Source organism: Passer domesticus, chromosome 3 (assembly GCF_036417665.1).
Source record: "Passer domesticus isolate bPasDom1 chromosome 3, bPasDom1.hap1, whole genome shotgun sequence".
In the NCBI taxonomy this organism is placed as follows: Eukaryota; Metazoa; Chordata; class Aves; order Passeriformes; family Passeridae; genus Passer; species Passer domesticus.
The window spans coordinates 98,704,347-98,710,346 of NC_087476.1; positions in this window are offsets into that span (position 1 = coordinate 98,704,347).

The window sequence follows — 6,000 nt, forward strand, 5'->3', positions numbered from 1 at the left end:
TAGTTAGGTTGAGTGGAATTTTACAAACATTCATTTTACGAACATACATTTGATTCCTGTTTCCAGCATGTAGGCTTGCACTTCCCAACCACCCATCTGTCAGAATTTTGCTCACTGTGGTCAGAGCAGTGGTGTTTGTTTTTTCCCTAATCTTCTCTTCAGAAATGAATGACCCAATTTAGATGAAACATTAAAACAGCCCAAGGCATATTTTCAGCTTTGAAAACCTCAGCTTGCACAGTTAACATATGGATCAACTTTGGAGCAGGCACAGAGGAATCAAGGTTTTGAAACTATTGGTTCTAGTGTAGCAATGAGTCTGCATGTAAGGAAAAGATACCAGAGCCAAGCTAGTGATCAAGCCACAGGATTTCTAGCTTCTCTTTTTGTTTTGAGTACCAGCATGCTGCTTTTGGAAATCACAGCAATGACACAAGATGTGTACTGCACCTGAAGGCTTCACTGGCAGACTGTGGAGATCCCTAAACACTCTTCCCTTCCTCCCTCCCTCTCCCAAGGCCAAAGGAAGCTCCAGCTTTCTTGTGCTTCAGCCATGGACTAATTTTCATTTCTTTTCTCTGGAGAAGACTTCAATGTGTAGGCGAGACCTTACCATACGAATTCTCACACTCATCCCTATCTTCAAATTTCATCCCTTACTCCTTATAGAAACCCTCTAATAATCAGAATCAGACAGCAAGCCTTTATCAGAAAGCACCCACTTTCTTCAGGCTCCCCAGCAGAACTGTGAGGCCCCAGAAAACCTCTAACACAAGAGCCCTGGCTCTACCAATCTTAACACTTTAAGCACATTCTGAGGGTCCACACCAAGCTGTTTGTTGTTGCAGGGTAGTAAATGTGAGACCTGTGTGTCAGCTTCAAGGAGGGAAATCTGAGTCTTGCTTCATTTTTTGGGAGGAGGAAAGAGATCTAATCCTGCTGACAAGCTTTCTCCATGCTCCTGGAATTATTTCCCTTGGTTTGGAGATTCTCCATTCCCCACATTTTTCTTCCACTTCAAACTCTGCCAAGTCCCACTCCATTTGAATTAATTTTAAAGGCACTTTTTAAAGCCTCTCACAAAGGATTTCATAATGTGTTCCAACAGGAGCCATTGGAAAAAAAAGAATCCCCTCCTTTATTATCCCATCTGGAAAATGCTGTTTCAGTGCTCTATAAAGCAGTTGTGTATCATGCCCAGAGGGTCTTTGCTGCAATTTAAAGCCCAGGGTGGGTGAAATGTCAGCTACAGTTCAGCCAAGATGGGATCCCTTAGGCTTTGAAATGCGGTCTGCGGCTCCCTTAATGTCACCCTGTCCTCCTAATGGGTATGAAAAGGACACAGGGGGCACCAAATGATGAGAAATTAACATCAGAAACTGTGTTCACTCTTCCTCAGTCTGGAATGTCATCACTCCTAAAACATTACAAACTGGCAGACAAGAGAGAGATGGGGGCCAGCTCTGTTGGTAGAAGCATGAAAGGACATGGAGAGGACACATATCACTGCCCCATGAATGCTGGAGGCTAATTTCTTAGCAAATCTCATAGAATTTTACAGGTACTGGCTGGTTAAATCAAAAGGATGATGACTGGGATCAATCCCCCTCCAGCTCTTCTATTCATAGGCCACTCTTCTCCCCAAACAGGATTGTTCCAGAAAAACAATGTGGAGAACACAAAGCACATTGAGGAGAGGTAACTTGCCTGTAAGAGCCAAGAGGCAGGCAAGAGAAGCCAGGAGTGATGAGAACTAAGCTCCTGTCCTCAGCACTAGACTGTGGCCAAATGAGAGCCCAAGCACTCACTCCTTGAGTCCGGCTGTGACATTTTCCTGTCTGACACCTTGCCCAGTGCATTGCCTTGGATGTGTGCCTGGCTAATGAGATGACAGGAGACAGACATGAGGAATACCTCACATGGCTAATCCTCTACCTTTCAAGTGAACAAAAAGCCTGTCAACAGCCCTCAAACAAAAAAGAAAAAAATAAAAGGATGGCTTATATTTAGCTGATGCTGTGGAACCTGCAGGCTGCATGCTAATTAGCTGGGGAAAGTAATGAGCTCAACCTGAGGCATGGGGAAGAAGAGAAGGTCTAAATACAAACGTTTTATCCTAACTGTTGAGATGGCAGAAAATTATTTCTTCTGGGTTGTTTGTTTCCTTGTTTTTATGAGAAAAAAAATCATAAGGGACTTCAGCGGACAGTGACAGCCTGGTAAATACCCGGTCTCCAAAGAGCTGTTCCATTTGACAATTACTGTTCCTGACTGGGATTGCTACTGGATACCTTGTTGAGTGGACAGCAGCAAGGCCATGAGTTGGTGCTGCTGACTGTGATCATGTGGCACAGGCACAAGGACAGGCACAAAGCTTCCTAATCCCCTCGTTCAGATCACAGCCATGTCACCTCCAGGCAGGAGGAAATCCAGGTTAGTGTCAGGTGTCAACCAGAGCAGAAAAGTCATAGTCAGTGCTGTGGTAACAATGGATACCATTTCCCATTTTCTTTCCAGAGATTCCTAAGGAAGTCTGTAGTGGGACAGGATGATTCTCTGCTCTTATTTGGCTTTTACTATGGATAGAAAAGACATCCCTGCTGAAATGCTGTGGCATTGTGGCAAGTTCTCCAAGAAATTCTCTCACTTTAGGAAGCTCTGCACCTAAAGGCAGAGCAGAAGGCCCACTTATCTGGGAAAAGCCAGAGCAGAGCTTTTCCTGGAGTTGGTAGAAGCAGTAAAGAAAAAGCCTTTCTGCCCAAGAGCCTTTCTATTTCCCCTAACTCAAGTACTAATTCAATTAGGTTTGGTCAAGTTCAGGTAGGTCTCTGGTTTGCTCTGGCTGAGGCTGACCTGATGAGTCTTTTTGAATCTGGTCTGATTTGGCCATTGCTTAGATTTTTTTGGATTTCACATGGCTTGGTTTAGTTTGATTTGCTTTAGCAGCTCTCAGCAACTCATTATCAAAGGTTTTTTGCCAGGTTGGCAGGTTCTGCCACATGAAATCCCAATGAAGACAAAATGAAAAAGAAGTTTTTTTTTCCAAGCGGACTCAAAATTGTAACAGGGAAAAACCAAAAACCCTTAGGATAAATTCAGATCATTGCAACCCGCCAAACTAACAATGGGCTCAGCAGCAGCCTGGGAAAACTCAGGCTGATCTGCTAGGAGCAACAATAAGATCAGCTACTGCTTTAATCAACAGATTGAACGCAGTAGGGGGGCTCTTCCAATTTGCTTTAGGCTGACAGCTTCCAGAGACTTTTCCTCAGAGCACAGTGAAGCCTAACCCCTCTGTTGCCTAGCAGAGAATGATGGACACACCATGAGAGTGCCAGTGTGGGATTGTCTGCAGCTCAGGGGGAGAAATCCCCTGTCACAAAGGCTGCGGTGAGACCATGGAGAACAGCACAAGGTGCTGAAAAACCCAGCCTGGTTTGGCCATACAATGGGCCACACCAGAGTGCAGCAGGGAAGAGGATTACCATGCATCTGTGATCTACCACACATCAACTCTTATATCACCAGTCACCCTTATCAGGTCCCTGCCTTATCCAAGGACTCAACCATTTGGGGTTTTCTCCTGCCATTTTTTTTCACCTGCCATGGAAGCAGGGAGCCTCTCCTCTGGACATACAGAGGAAATAAATTACACAATAATAATGATCATAAAACTAAATCTTCCAAAGAAATGATGCAGCGTGTGGTTGCTTTAATGCACCCATTTAAGGACTCAGACACCTCTACAGTTTGCAGACCTGCCTTTTGCACTGTGTGAATATACACATATACACATACACACAGGCTCAGGAACTCCTTGGATTGCAGTGACCTTGCTGTCTGTGAGGCAACAGTCCCAGCTCAATTTGAGATGTTCTGGCACTTTGTACACCAGACCAAGGCAAAGGGAATTGCAGTCTAATGAGATGCTGGTCCCAACTGGCATGCTGCTCAAGGAGGGAGCGGGCAAAGGAAGCTCTGACAGTAAAAGGCAGAGAAATTAATAGGAAGAACAGAAAGGCAAAGTGACAGACCTCTTGCCTCCCCAGATAACAAGGGGGCAAGGAATGGAAATGAGGAATGGAAGGGATGATGTGATCAAGGTTAACGTAGCCTGAATACTGCACTGAACAGATAGCACAATTAAAACCAGGTGAGCAGCTGGTGCTCTCTAGAAATCTCCATGACTGCTGAAACAACAGAAATTGTAGTGCTGGAGAGGCCATAGGAACCGCAGGTCATAGGCTAGAGAACAAGAGCCACTGTGGGTGGGAAACTGCAGCCCTGTCACTCTGGGTTACACCCCTGTGGGGCTGATCATTTGCCCAGACACACAATCTCAGCTGGGTGCTCTGCCACAGCTCGGGAGATCTCCGCAGGAGATGTGGGTAAAGTAGCCAGGGGAGAGTGGTCAGTGAGTGCAGGATGCAAGTTCCCAGGTTCCATCCCGACAGGTGCAGCAGAGCAGGGGCTGGGAGCAGGGGCATTGCTCAGGACCTGGAGTGACTGTCAGGGCAGAGTGTGGCTGGTGCAGAGATCACACCACCTGCATAAAGAACAGAGGTTTAGACAGAGAGACCTGGGTGAAGCAAGGAAAAACCATGACTGGGATGGGCTCACACTCACTGAGCACAGGAACCACTCCTTGTTGCCATCTCTGGCTCCCAGACCCAAAAGCCTTCTTCCCCCAGGATCCTGGGCCAGCAGGGTCCAGAGGAGCATTTTACACCTTGCAGACCTCGTTTGCAACAGTGACTGACTGTGCAGAGCAATATCCAAGCCATGACTCCCCTGCAACATTTCTCCTTCCCTCCACACCATCCCTTCCACTTTGCATTTGTTGCCTGGCTCCTTTCCTGCACAAATAATTTTCTTGAGCAAACACAATTTACAGGGATGGCAAGCAGGGGCTTCAGAAAGGAAGGCTATTATTGTTCTCTCTGGGTAAAGTTGGCTCATTATGAGCTCTCTCCACAGCTGGTCAATATTGCTTCCCTAGAGGCTGAGGGACATTTCATTAATCTTCACATTACTTTGTTCATCTCCTCCACTTTTCGGGGGTATTTATTGAACACTTTATATAAGCAGCTTTGGAGCAGAACAGTACACATGAAGCATGGATGGAAAAAACTCTTGACTATCATGGAATAAGCAAGTGGGGTCTCCCAGCATTGCCCCCCTGGCCAGTCTGCTGTGGGTGGTATCACCATCCTTTTCCCACACTGCTGGAGAAATCAGGTTCTTCCTCCTACTCTGCCTCAACACTGAATGTGGAGACAGAGGTGGCAGTGAGGATGAGGGAGCAGAGTCTCTTTCTGGCTTCAGTTCCAAGACACAGGAAAAGTATTTTGTCTACATCGTAGACACACCACAAACACCAAGATGGGGCTGAACACAAACTCATAAAGCACCTTCTGTTCAGATTACAATAAAATGTGTTCAACTGCTGCTCACCATGATTATTTTCCAATTACATTTCAGTTTAGCTCAATTACTTTCCCATTACTGCTCAGTGAATCTTCTTAATTTTTTCTTTTAACTGGCTGCTCCATGTTTTTTCCCCGCCAGGCCAGCTCTGCTGTCTGACCCTCTGACAGAGCAGCAGAGAGCAGGTCTCAAGCATCCCATGCATCTTCAGCTCAGCACTAGATCCAGGGGGCCTGTGTTGATACACAGGCTGCCTCTCTGAGGCGGGAGCTTCCTTTTTTCACCCTTACTTAGGCTCTGGGTGCTTCCTCTTTCCCCCACTCCTGATCCCACATCTCCTTTCTCTGGCATTGGATCCAAGGCCCTTGTTGCAGAACTGCCATTGTCTGGGAGGTTCACAAGATCTGAGGGCTCACAGCAGCCCTTCCCTTTGCAAGGTAACAACAGAACACAGCAGGCATTTTAATCCCTCTTTCTTTTTGTTCTGTAATCCTCATCTCTCCCTCTCCCTGCCTTTGCACAGGCCTGGGAGACATAGGGATCTCTCTCTGTTTTGGATACATCCCTATTTAG